At 46.7% G+C, this 15,133-nt stretch overlaps 1 pseudogene; it reads left to right on the top strand.

Annotated features, from left to right (window-relative positions):
• LOC135535967 (lysyl oxidase homolog 3B-like) overlaps positions 1-15,133 on the top strand; it is an 84,161-nt pseudogene that overhangs the window by 51,755 nt on the left and 17,273 nt on the right.

The following is a 15,133-nucleotide window of genomic DNA, read 5'->3' as shown; positions in this document are numbered from 1 at the left end:
TTTACCTCATAATGAAGTGTTTCACCCTGTTCTTTACCTCATAATGAAGTGTTTCACCCTGTTCTTTACCTCATAATGAAGTGTTTCACCCTGTTCTGTACCTCATAATGAAGTGTTTCACCCTGTTCTTTACCTCATAATGAAGTGTTTCACCCTGTTCTTTACCTCATAATGAAGTGTTTCACCCTGTTCTTTACCTCATAATGTAGTGTTTCACCCTGTTCTTTACCTCATAATGTAGTGTTTCACCCTGTTCTTTACCTCATAATGTAGTGTTTCACCCTGTTCTTTAACTCATAATGAAGTGTTGCACCCTGTTCTTTACCTCATAATGTAGTGTTTCACCCTGTTCTTTACCTCATAATGAAGTGTTTCACCCTGTTCTTTACCTCATAATGAAGTGTTTCACCCTGTTCTTTACCTCATAATGAAGTGTTTCACCCTGTTCTTTACCTCATAATGAAGTGTTTCACCCTGTTCTTTACCTCATAATGAAGTGTTTCACCCTGTTCTTTACCTCATAATGAAGTGTTTCACCCTGTTCTGTACCTCATAATGAAGTGTTTCACCCTGTTCTTTACCTCATAATGTAGTGTTTCACCCTGTTCTTTACCTCATAATGTAGTGTTTCACCCTGTTCTTTACCTCATAATGTAGTGTTTCACCCTGTTCTTTAACTCATAATGAAGTGTTGCACCCTGTTCTTTACCTCATAATGAAGTGTTTCACCCTGATCTTTACCTTACAGTAACTATGTGAGCTTATCACAGTATTATAGACACTATGACCTGGGATTTACTATGGTCTTCTAGGTAGAAGAACCCCTTACAGTATTATAGACACTATGACCTGGGATTTACTATGGTCTTCTAGATTAACCCCTTACAGTATTATAGACACTATGACCTGGGATTTACTATGGCCTTCTATGTAGAAGGACCCTTACAGTTTTATAGACACTATGACCTGGGATTTACTATGGTCTTCGAGGTAGATGAACCTCTTACAGTATTATAGACACTATGACCTGGGATTTACTATGGTCTTCTATATTAACCTCTTACAGTATTACATTTACATTTACATTTAAGTCATTTAGCAGACGCTCTTATCCAGAGCGACTTACAAATTGGTGAATTCACCTTCTGACATCCAGTGGAACAGCCACTTTACAATAGTGCATCTAAATCATTAAGGGGAGGGGGTGAGAAGGATTACTTATCCTATCCTAGGTATTCCTTGAAGAGGTGGGGTTTCAGGTGTCTCCGGAAGGTGGTGATTGACTCCGCTGTCCTGGCGTCGTGAGGGAGTTTGTTCCACCATTGGGGGGCCAGAGCAGCGAACAGTTTTGACTGGGCTGAGCGGGAACTGTACTTCCTCAGTGGTAGGGAGGCGAGCAGGACAGAGGTGGATGAACGCAGTGCCCTTGTTTGGGTGTAGGGCCTGATCAGAGCCTGGAGGTACTGCGGTGCCGTTCCCCTCACAGCTCCATAGGCAAGCACCATGGTCTTGTAGCGGATGTGAGCTTCAACTGGAAGCCAGTGGAGAGAGCGGAGGAGCGGGGTGACGTGAGAGAACTTGGGAAGGTTGAACACCAGACGGGCTGCGGCGTTCTGGATGAGTTGTAGGGGTTTGATGGCACAGGCAGGGAGCCCAGCCAACAGCGAGTTGCAGTAATCCAGACGGGAGATGACAAGTGCCTGGATTAGGACCTGCGCCGCTTCCTGTGTGAGGCAGGGTCGTATTCTGCGGATGTTGTAGAGCATGAACCTACAGGAACGGGCCACCGCCTTGATGTTAGTTGAGAACGACAGGGTGTTGTCCAGGATCACGCCAAGGTTCTTAGCGCTCTGGGAGGAGGAAACAATGGAGTTGTCAACCGTGATGGCGAGATCATGGAACGGGCAGTCCTTCCCCGGGAGGAAGAGCAGCTCCGTCTTGCCGAGGTTCAGCTTGAGGTGGTGATCCGTCATCCACACTGATATGTCTGCCAGACATGCAGAGATGCGATTCGCCACCTGGTCATCAGAAGGGGGAAAGGAGAAGATTAATTGTGTGTCGTCTGCATAGCAATGATAGGAGAGACCATGTGAGGTTATAGTATTATAGACACTATGACCTGGGATTTACTATGACCTTCTATGTAGAAGGACCCCTTACAGTATTATAGACACTATGTCCTGGGATTTACTATGGTCTTCTAGATTAACCCCTTACAGTATTATAGACACTATGACCTGGGATTTACTATGATCTTCTAGATTAACCCCTTACAGTATTATAGACACTATGACCTGGGATTTACTATGGTCTTCTAGATTAACCCCTTACAGTATTATAGACACTATGACCTGGGATTTACTATGGTCTTCTAGATGAACCCCTTACAGTATTATAGACACTATAATGTCATATATCATATCACGCCCTGACCATACTAAAACAAAGATATAATAACAGAACTAAGGTCAGAATGTGACAGACCTGGGATTTACTATGAGTACTACTGTCTTTTAAAATGTTTTTGGATTCAATGAAGGTTTTCTACAGATCTTGACACATAACGCTTATTACAGCAGTGTCTTTCTCTGTGTGTGTGTGTGTGTGTGTGTGTGTGTGTGTCTGTGTGTCTGTGTGTGTCTGTGTGTGTGTGTGTGTGTCTGTGTGTGTCTGTGTGTGTCTGTGTGTGTCTGTGTGTGTGTCTGTGTGTGTCTGTGTGTGTGTGTGTCTGTGTGTGTGTCTGTCTGTGTCTGTGTGTGTCTGTGTGTGTCTGTGTGTGTCTGTGTCTGTGTCTGTGTGTGTGTGTGTGTGTGTGTGTGTGTGTGTGTGTGTGTGTGTGTGTGTGTGTGTGTGTGTGTGTGTGTGTGTGTGTGTGTGTGTGTGTGTGTGTGTGTGTGTGTGCGTGTGTGTGTCTGTGTGTGTGTGTGTCTGTGTGCCTTTAGGGATGGGTCCTATCCACATGAATGAGGTCCAGTGTCTGGGGACGGAGAAGTCGATGTGGAACTGCGGCTTTAAGAACATAACCTCAGAGGACTGCCAGCATGTAGAAGACGCCGCTGTGAGGTGCAACACGCCATACATGGCCCTGGAGAACTCGGTCAGAGACTAACTATTCAATTTAAACTCAGTTCCATTCTGTTTAATGAACTTCAATCATCCCAGAGGGGCCAGTTCATGTCATTTCCTGTTTTATTGATTTCCTGTTTTACTGAAAACACGTTGTTCCCGTCGTCGACAAGATGATGTTCATGTGATCATACAAGTCATACCACATATAACTAGTCTAAACTGGTATAAACTAGTATAAACTAATCTAAACAAGTATAAACTAGTAGCGCTGAAGATCAGCGTTATCGCGTGATTGAAATTTAAAGGGAACTTTTGATTGAGCCGACGTAATACAGTGTTTACAGTAATACAGTGTTTACCGTAATACAGTGTTTACCGTAATACGGTGTTTACCGTAATACGGTGTTTACCGTAATACGGTGTTTACCGTAATACAGTGTTTACAGTAATACAGTGTTTACAGTAATACAGTGTTTACAGTAATACAGTGTTTACCGTAATACAGTGTTTACAGTAATACAGTGTTTACAGTAATACAGTGTTTACAGTAATACAGTGTTTACAATAATACAGTGTTTTCCCGTAATACAGTGATTACAGTAATACAGTCTTTACAGTAATACAGTGTTTACGGGACACGGGAACATTGCCTTTAAATTTAAAATGTAATATACTGTTGACTTTCAGCACTACAGATTGAATCTTGGCCTAAGTAAAAATGTAGTTAAGCAAACGGGGGGGGGGGGAGGGGGTATTATATTTACCGGGAATTTTTAACAGTTTATTGATCAGCGATGTGTTGATAGATTCCTGATCGAGCAGGAGTGTGTGCCTCAGTAATGTTCAATACAATGACAGTAGTATTGTGATGAGAGACCTGGACACATCCTGACTATGTGGTGTGTGTCATGACGTCCTTTACTCTCATCAAACACATGCCTTTAACCCATAACTTTAACAATACATAACATTACATGCCTTTAACAATACATACCAATACATGCCTTTAACAATACATAACATTACATGCCTTTAACAATACATAACACTACATGCCTTTAACAATACATAACATTACATGCCTTTAACAATACATACCAATACATGCCTTTAACAATACATAACATTACATACCTTTAACAATACATACCAATACATGCCTTTAACAATACATAACATTACATGCCTTTAACAATACATACCAATACATAACACTACATAACACTACATACCTTTAACAATACATGCCAATACATTACAATACATAACAATACATTACAATACATGCCTTTAACAATACATACCAATACATGCCTTTAACAATACATTACAATACATAACAATACATAGCACTACATAACAATACATTACAATACATACCTTTAACAATACATAACAATACATAGCACTACATAACACTACGTACCTTTAACAATACATACCAATACATAACAATACATAACATTACATACCTTTAACAATACATACCAATACATGCCTTTAACAATACATAACATTACATGCCTTTAACAATACATACCAATACATAACACTACATAACACTACATACCTTTAACAATACATACCAATACATAACAATACATTACAATACACAACAATACATACCAATACATGCCTTTTCAATACATTACAATACATAACAATACATAGCACTACATAACAATACATTACAATACATAACAATACATACCAATACATGCCTTTAACAATACATACCAATACATGCCTTTAACAATACATACCAATACATGCCTTTAACAATACATACCAATACATAACACTACATAACACTACATACCTTTAACAATACATTATAATACATAACCATACATTACAATACATACCTTTAACAATACATTACAATACATAACAATACATAGCACTACATAACAATACATTACAATACATAACAATACATAGCACTACATAACAATACATTACAATACATACCTTTAACAATACATTACAATACATAACAATACATAACACTACATACCTTTAACAATACATTATAATACATAACAATACATAGCACTACATACCTTTAACAATACACAACATTACATAACACTACATAACACTACATACCTTTAACAATACATACCAATACATAACAATACATTACAATCCATAACAATACATTACAATACATGCCTTTAACAATACATTACAATACATTACAATACATGCCTTTAACAATACATTACAATACATAACAATACATTACAATACATGTCTTTAACAATACATACCAATACATGCCTTTAACAATACATACCAATACATAACACTTCATACCACTATATACCTTTAACAATACATAACAATACATGCTTAAACAATACATACCAATACATACCTTTAACAGTACATACCAATACATACCTTTAACAATACATACCAATACAAAACACTACATAACATTACCTAACGTTACATAACAATACATAACACTACATAACACTACATAACAATACATAACAATACATACCAATACAAAACACTACATAACATTACCTAACGTTACATAACAATACATAACAATACATACCAATACATAACACTACATAACAATACATAACAATACATACCAATACATAACACTACATAACACTACATAACAATGCATACCAATACATGCCTTTAACAATACATAACACTACATAACAATACATAACAACACATAACACTACATAACACTACATAACAATACATACCAATACATGTCTTTAACAATACATAACACTACATAACACTACATAACAATACATAACACTACATAACAATGCATAACAATACATACCACTTCAAAACAATACATAACAATACATAACACTACATACCTTTAACAATACATAACAAAACATAGCACTACATAACAATGCATAACACTACATAACACTACATAACACTACATACCTTTAACAATACATAACACTACATAACAATACATAACACTACATAACAATACATAACAATACATAACACTACATAACACTACATACCACTACATACCTTTAACAATACATAACACTACATAACAATACATAACACTACATAACACTACATAACAATACATAACAATACATGCCTTTAACAATACATAACAATACATACCAATACATAACAATACATGCCTTTAACAATACATAACAATACATAACAATGCATAACAATACATAACAATACATGCCTTTAACAATACATAACAAAGAGCTTCAGAAACCCTTAACCTAACGTATAGCACCCAATTAGTCCTGTTCAACAGGGAATAGGGTTCTATAGGGCCCTGGTCTATAGTAGTGCACTATATAGGGAACAGGGTTCTATAGGACCCTGGTCTATAGTAGTGCACTATATAGGGAATAGGGCTCTGGTCTATAGTAGTGCACTATATAGGGAACAGGGTTCTACAGGGCCCTGGTCTATAGTAGTGCACTATATAGGGAAAAGGGTTCTATAGGGCCCTGGTCTATAGTAGTGCACTATATAGGGAACAGGGTTCTATAGGGCCCTGGTCTATAGTAGTGCTCTATATAGGGAACAGGGTTCTATAGGACCCTGGTCTATAGTAGTGCACTATATAGGGAATATGGCTCTGGTCTATAGTAGTGCACTATATAGGGAACAGGGTTCTATAGGGCACCGGTCTATAGTAGTGCACTATATAGGGAACAGGGTTCTATAGGAACCTGGTCTATAGTAGTGCACTATATAGGGAATAGGGCTCTGGTCTATAGTAGTGCACTATATAGGGAACAGGGTTCTACAGGGCCCTGGTCTATAGTAGTGCACTATATAGGGAAAAGGGTTCTATAGGGCCCTGGTCTATAGTAGTGCACTATATAGGGAACAGGGTTCTATAGGGCCCTGGTCTATAGTAGTGCTCTATATAGGGAACAGGGTTCTATAGGACCCTGGTCTATAGTAGTGCACTATATAGGGAATATGGCTCTGGTCTATAGTAGTGCACTATATAGGGAACAGGGTTCTATTGGGCACCGGTCTATAGTAGTGCACTATATAGGGAACAGGGTTCTATAGGAACCTGGTCTATAGTAGTGCACTATATAGGGAATAGGGCTCTGGTCTATAGTAGTGCACTATATAGGGAACAGGGTTCTATAGGGCCCTGGTCTATAGTAGTGCACTATATAGGGAACATGGTTCTATAGGGCCCTGGTCTATAGTAGTGCACTATATAGGGAACAGGGTTCCATTTGAGATGCAGACATAGTATGTCTACACTCTTAGAAAACAAGGTGCTACAGTGCATTCAGAAAGTTTTCAGACCCCTTGACTTTTTGTACATTTTGTTACGTTACAGCCTTATTCTAAAATGGATTGAATTAATAAAAATCTACACACAATAAACCATAATGACAAAGTGAAAACAGATTTTTAGAAATGTCCGCAAGTGTAAAAAATGTATTTTTTTTCACAGAAATGCATTATATACATAGGTATTCAGACCCTTTGCTATGAGACTCAATATTGAGCTCAGGTTCATCCTGTTTCCTTTGATCATCCTTGAGATGTTTCTACAACTTCATTGGAGTCCACCTGTGGTAAATTCAATTGATTGGACATGATTTGGAAAGGCACACACCTGTCTATATAAGGTCCACAGTTGACAGTGCATGTCAGAGCAAAAACCAAGCCATGAGGTGGAAGGAATTGTCCGTAGAGCTCAGAGACAGGATTGTGTCGAGGCACAGATCTGAGGAAGGGTACCAAAAAATTGTCCCCAAGAACACAGTGGCCTCCATCATTCTTAAATGGAAGAAGTTTGGAACCACCAAGACTCTTCCTAGAGTTGGCCTCAGGGCCAAAATGAGCAATCGGGGGAGAAGTGCCTTGGTCAGGGAGGTGACAAAGAACTTGATGGTCACTCTGACAGAGCTCTAGAGTTCCTCTGTGGAGATGGTAGAAAACTACTTGACTGATACTCATCTGAGGAAACCCGCATTTAAAGCTTGTTTCCCGCGGTTACAACAGTGATATAGGAGGAAGTGCCTAGAAGGACAACCATCTTTGCAGCACTCCACTAATCAGGCCTTCATGGTACAGTGGCCAGACGGAAGCCACTCTTCAGTAAAAAGACACATGACAGCCTGCTTGGAGTTTTGCAAAAGGCACCTAAAGGACTCTTAGACCTTGAGAAACAAGATTTTCTGGTTTGATGAAACCAAGATTGAACTCTTTGGCCTGAATCCCAACCGTCACATCTGGAGGAAACCTGGCACCATCCCTACGGTGAAGTATGGTGCTGGCAGCATCATGCTGTGGGGATGTTATGCAGTGTCAAGGACTGGGAGACTAGTCAGGATCGAGAGAAAGGTAACAGAGCTAAATGCAGAGAGATCCTTGATGAAAACCTGCTCCAGAGCGCTCAGGACCTCAGACTGGTGTAATGATTCTCCTCTTCTTCTGACGAGAAGTAAGAGAGGTCGGACCAATGTGCAGCGTGGTAAGTGTCCATTTTAATATATGAAACTGAACACTACAAAAATACAAAATAACAACGTGAATGAACAAACGAAAATCGAAACAGTCCCGTACAGACACAGAAAACAATCACCCACCACTCAAAAGTGAAACCAGGCTACCTAAGTATGGTTCTCAATCAGGGACAACGATTGACAGCTGCCTCTGATTGAGAACCATACCAGGCCAAACACAGAAATCCCAAAACATAGAAAAAGGAACATAGACAACCCACCCAACTCACGCCCTGACCATACTAAAACAAAGACAAAATAAAGCAACTAAGGTCAGAACGTGACAACTGGGGCGAAGGTTCACCTTCCAACAGGACAACGACCCTAAGCACACAGCCAAGACAAACCAGGAGTGGCTTCAGGATAAGTCTCTGAATGTCCTTGAGTGGCCCAGCCAGAGCCCGGACTTGAACCCAATCGAACATCTCTGGAGAGACCTGATAATAGCTGTGCAGCAACGCTCCCCATCCAACCTGACAGAGCTTGAGAGGATCTGCAGAGAATCATGGGTCTTAATACTTATGTAAATGGAATATTTTGAGAAAAAACAACCTGTTATGGGCTATTGTATGTAGATTGACGAGGGAAAGAAACCACTGAATCAATTCTAGAATAAGGCTGTAACTGTAACGGTTTTCTTCTGTTGAAGGAGAGGAGGACCAAAATTCAGCGTGGTTCGTGTTCAACATCTTTAATATAGACGATAAGCGAGAACAATGACTAACACCTGCCTCTGATTGAGAACCATATCAGGCCAAACATAGAAATAGACCAACTAGACCTACAACATAGAATGCCCACTCGGCTCACGTCCTGACCAACACTAAAACAAAGAAAACACAAAAGAACTATGGTCAGAACGTGACAGTAACGTAACAAAATGTGGGGGAAAAAATCAAGGGGTCTGAATATTTTCCGAATGCACTGTATCTAGAACCTTTCCACAGAGGGTTCTACACGGAACCCAAAAGGGTTCTACCTAGAAACAAAAATGGTTCTACCTGGAACCAAAAATGGTTCTACCTGGAACCAAAAAGGTTCTCCTATGGGGACAGACGAAGTACCCTTTTGGAACCCTTTTCTCGAAGAGTGTGGCTAAATGTCCTGTATTCAGCCGGACCTTTACTTCCCCCATCTCCTACTCCTACACACCCACCCTCTGCTTCCTAACCCATCTGCCCCCCACAGATCCGCCTGACAGGGGGCCGTACGCGCTATGAGGGGCGGGTGGAGGTGCTGAGCACAGAGGCTAACGGGACCAGGAGCTGGGGCCTTATCTGTGGAGGGGCCTGGGGCACCAAGGAGGCCATGGTGGCCTGCAGACAGCTGGGGCTAGGCTACGCTAACAACGGCCTGCAAGTAGGTCTATTAGCCAAGCTAACTGCTTTTCCACTGCTAATATAATATGCTTAAACCAGGTTATAACCGTGGACTACAATTACCATGAATCTCCAACCTCACTTACCATGGCAACTATGGAACACACGTACATCCCCTCAACCAATCATGATATTACATGGATCCCCTCAACCAATCATGATATTACATGGATCCCCTCAACCAATCATGATATTACATGAATCCCCTCAACCAATCATGATATTACATGAATCCCCTCAACCAATCATGATATTACATGAATCCCCTCAACCAATCATGATATTACATGAATCCCCTCAACCAATCATGATATTACATGAATCCCCTCAACCAATCATGATATTACATGAATCCCCTCAACCAATCATGTAACGAATCAGACATGGTCCGCGGACCTCTCACTCGGGAACCACTGTCTTAACCATTAGACCAGTGGCATTCAAAGTTAGGGTCACGCTGGGTCATTTGCAGTGCGGTCGCCAAATTTTAAAACCAAAAATGCAGAGTACAGATCCTTTTATGGGACAATATGGCAAACTCCATTCCATATTGAGAAAGATAATTTGAAAATAACATTTTATTAAGTAAATGTATGTATTTGTTAACTCAATTTTGATAGGAGATTTAAAAAAATTGGGTCCCCAGAAATTCTCGGGTAAAAAATTAGGTCCTCACTTAAGAAGTTTGAATACCACTGGTTTATACTAAATCCCCCAACCCCACCCCAATGCTGCGGGTGATGAGCCAACAGCCAACCATAACATACCAGGTGGCGACACCTCATTGGTTCTCCAGGAAGGAACCAACGTGGCTCCCCCGCTCCATGACTCACCCTGACATGTTCATTCTGACATGTTATTCTATGAGTCTATGGACGAATCCCACAGCAGCAGCTGCATCAGCAAACCCCTGGCCCTCAAGGACGGACATGTTGGAGGGTGTTGGGGTGTTGGGGGGTACTGGAAGACCAGGGTGTTGGGGGGTACTGGAGGACCAGGCTGTTGGGGGTACTGGAGGACCATGGGGTTGGGGGTACTGGAGGACCATGGGGTTGGGGGTACTGGAGGACCAGGGTGTTGGGGTGTTGGGGGGTACTGGAAGACCAGGGTGTTGGGGGTACTGGAGGACCAGGGTGTTGGGGGGTACTGGAGGACCAGGGTGTTGGGGTGTTGGGGGTACTGGAAGACCAGGGTGTTGGGGGTACTGGAAGACCAGGGTGTTGGGGGTACTGGAGGACCAGGCTGTTGGGGGTACTGGAGGACCATGGGGTTGGGGGTACTGGAGGACCATGGGGTTGGGGGGTACTGGAGGACCATGGGGTTGGGGGTACTGGAAGACCAGGGTGTTGGGGGTACTGGAGGACCAGGGTGTTGGGGGTACTGGAGGACCAGGGTGTTGGGGGTACTGGAGGACCAGGGTGTTGGGGTGTTGGGGGTACTGGAAGACCAGGCTGTTGGGGGGTACTGGAAGACCAGGGTGTTGGGGGTACTGGAGGACCAGGGTGTTGGGGGTACTGGAGGACCAGGGTGTTGGGGGGTACTGGAGGACCAGGGTGTTGGGGTGTTGGGGGGTACTGGAGGACCAGGGTGTTGGGGTGTTGGGGGTACTGGAGGACCAGGGTGTTGGGGTGGTGGGGGTCACTGGAAGACCAGGCTGTTGGGGGTACTGGAGGACCTGGGTGTTGGGGGTACTGGAGGACCAGGTGTTGGGGGTACTGGAGGACCATGGGGTTGGGAGGTACTGGAGGACCAGGGTGTTGGGGGGTACTGGAAGACCAGGGTGTTGGGGGGTACTGGAGGACCAGGCTGTTGGGGGGTACTGGAGGACCAGGCTGTTGGGGGTACTGGAGGACCATGGGGTTGGGGGGTACTGGAGGACCAGGGTGTTGGGGGGTACTGGAGGACCAGGGTGTTGGGGGTACTGGAGGACCAGGGTGTTGGGGGTACTGGAGGACCAGGGTGTTGGGGGTACTGGAGGACCAGTGTGTTGGGGGGTACTGGAGGTCCAGGGTGTTGGGGTACTGGAGGACCATGGGGTTGGGGGGTACTGGAAGACCAGGGTGTTGGGGGGTACTGGAGGACCAGGCTGTTGGGGGTACTGGAGGACCATGGGGTTGGGGGTACTGGAGGACCAGGGTGTTGGGGGTACTGGAGGACCAGGGTGTTGGGGGTACTGGAGGACCAGGGTGTTGGGGGTACTGGAGGACCAGTGTGTTGGGGGTACTGGAGGACCAGGGTGTTGGGGGTACTGGAGGTCCAGGGTGTTGGGGGGTACTGGAGGACCAGGTGTTGGGGGTACTGGAGGTCCAGGGTGTTGGGGGTACTGGAGGACCAGGTGTTGGGGGTACTGGAGGACCAGGGTGTTGGGGGGTACTGGAGGACCAGGGTGTTGGGGGTACTGGAGGACCAGGGTGTTGGGGGTACTGGAGGACCAGGGTGTTGAGGGGTAATAGAGGTCCAGGGTGTTGGGGGTACTGGAGGACCAGGGTGTTGGGGGTACTGGAGGACCAGGGTGTTGGGGGTACTGGAGGACCATGGGGTTGGGGGTACTGGAGGACCATGGGGTTGGGGGTACTGGAGGACCAGGGTGTTGGGGTGTTGGGGGTACTGGAAGACCAGGGTGTTGGGGGGTACTGGAGGACCAGGGTGTTGGGGGTACTGGAGGACCAGGGTGTTGGGGTGTTGGGGGGTACTGGAAGACCAGGGTGTTGGGGGGTACTGGAAGACCAGGGTGTTGGGGGGTACTGGAGGACCAGGCTGTTGGGGGTACTGGAGGACCATGGGGTTGGGGGTACTGGAGGACCATGGGGTTGGGGGTACTGGAGGACCATGGGGTTGGGGGTACTGGAAGACCAGGGTGTTGGGGGTACTGGAGGACCAGGGTGTTGGGGGTACTGGAGGACCAGGGTGTTGGGGGGTACTGGAGGACCAGGGTGTTGGGGTGTTGGGGGTACTGGAAGACCAGGCTGTTGGGGGTACTGGAAGACCAGGGTGTTGGGGGTACTGGAGGACCAGGGTGTTGGGGGTACTGGAGGACCAGGGTGTTGGGGGGTACTGGAGGACCAGGGTGTTGGGGTGTTGGGGGGTACTGGAGGACCAGGGTGTTGGGGTGTTGGGGGTACTGGAGGACCAGGGTGTTGGGGTGTTGGGGGTACTGGAAGACCAGGCTGTTGGGGGTACTGGAGGACCTGGGTGTTGGGGGTACTGGAGGACCAGGTGTTGGGGGTACTGGAGGACCATGGGGTTGGGAGGTACTGGAGGACCAGGGTGTTGGGGGTACTGGAAGACCAGGGTGTTGGGGGGTACTGGAGGACCAGGCTGTTGGGGGTACTGGAGGACCAGGCTGTTGGGGGTACTGGAGGACCATGGGGTTGGGGGGTACTGGAGGACCAGGGTGTTGGGGGTACTGGAGGACCAGGGTGTTGGGGGGTACTGGAGGACCAGGGTGTTGGGGGTACTGGAGGACCAGGGTGTTGGGGGGTACTGGAGGACCAGTGTGTTGGGGGTACTGGAGGTCCAGGGTGTTGGGGTACTGGAGGACCATGGGGTTGGGGGTACTGGAAGACCAGGGTGTTGGGGGTACTGGAGGACCAGGCTGTTGGGGGTACTGGAGGACCATGGGGTTGGGGGGTACTGGAGGACCAGGGTGTTGGGGGGTACTGGAGGACCAGGGTGTTGGGGGGTACTGGAGGACCAGGGTGTTGGGGGTACTGGAGGACCAGTGTGTTGGGGGTACTGGAGGACCAGGGTGTTGGGGGTACTGGAGGTCCAGGGTGTTGGGGGGTACTGGAGGACCAGGTGTTGGGGGTACTGGAGGTCCAGGGTGTTGGGGGTACTGGAGGACCAGGTGTTGGGGGTACTGGAGGACCAGGGTGTTGGGGGGTACTGGAGGACCAGGGTGTTGGGGGTACTGGAGGACCAGGGTGTTGGGGGTACTGGAGGACCAGGGTGTTGAGGGGTAATAGAGGTCCAGGGTGTTGGGGGGTACTGGAGGACCAGGGTGTTGGGGGGTACTGGAGGACCAGGGTGTTGGGGGTACTGGAGGACCATGGGGTTGGGGGGTACTGGAGGACCATGGGGTTGGGGGGTACTGGAGGACCAGGGTGTTGGGGTGTTGGGGGGTACTGGAAGACCAGGGTGTTGGGGGTACTGGAGGACCAGGGTGTTGGGGGTACTGGAGGACCAGGGTGTTGGGGTGTTGGGGGGTACTGGAAGACCAGGGTGTTGGGGGTACTGGAAGACCAGGGTGTTGGGGGTACTGGAGGACCAGGCTGTTGGGGGTACTGGAGGACCATGGGGTTGGGGGTACTGGAGGACCATGGGGTTGGGGGGTACTGGAGGACCATGGGGTTGGGGGTACTGGAAGACCAGGGTGTTGGGGGTACTGGAGGACCAGGGTGTTGGGGGTACTGGAGGACCAGGGTGTTGGGGGTACTGGAGGACCAGGGTGTTGGGGTGTTGGGGGTACTGGAAGACCAGGCTGTTGGGGGTACTGGAAGACCAGGGTGTTGGGGGTACTGGAGGACCAGGGTGTTGGGGGTACTGGAGGACCAGGGTGTTGGGGGGTACTGGAGGACCAGGGTGTTGGGGTGTTGGGGGGTACTGGAGGACCAGGGTGTTGGGGTGTTGGGGGGTACTGGAAGACCAGGCTGTTGGGGGTACTGGAGGACCTGGGTGTTGGGGGTACTGGAGGACCAGGTGTTGGGGGTACTGGAGGACCATGGGGTTTGGAGGTACTGGAGGACCAGGGTGTTGGGGGGTACTGGAAGACCAGGGTGTTGGGGGGTACTGGAGGACCAGGCTGTTGGGGGGTACTGGAGGACCAGGCTGTTGGGGGTACTGGAGGACCATGGGGTTGGGGGTACTGGAGGACCAGGGTGTTGGGGGGTACTGGAGGACCAGGGTGTTGGGGGGTACTGGAGGACCAGGGTGTTGGGGGTACTGGAGGACCAGGGTGTTGGGGGTACTGGAGGACCAGTGTGTTGGGGGGTACTGGAGGTCCAGGGTGTTGGGGTACTGGAGGACCATGGGGTTGGGGGTACTGGAAGACCAGGGTGTTGGGGGTACTGGAGGACCAGGCTGTTGGGGGTACTGGAGGACCATGGGGTTGGGGGTACTGGAGGACCAGGGTGTTGGGGGGTACTGGAGGACCAGGGTGTTGGG

This window comes from Oncorhynchus masou, unplaced genomic scaffold (assembly GCF_036934945.1).
Source record: "Oncorhynchus masou masou isolate Uvic2021 unplaced genomic scaffold, UVic_Omas_1.1 unplaced_scaffold_539, whole genome shotgun sequence".
Lineage (NCBI taxonomy): Eukaryota > Metazoa > Chordata > Actinopteri > Salmoniformes > Salmonidae > Oncorhynchus > Oncorhynchus masou.
This window is presented reverse-complemented; position numbering and strand designations above follow the sequence as displayed.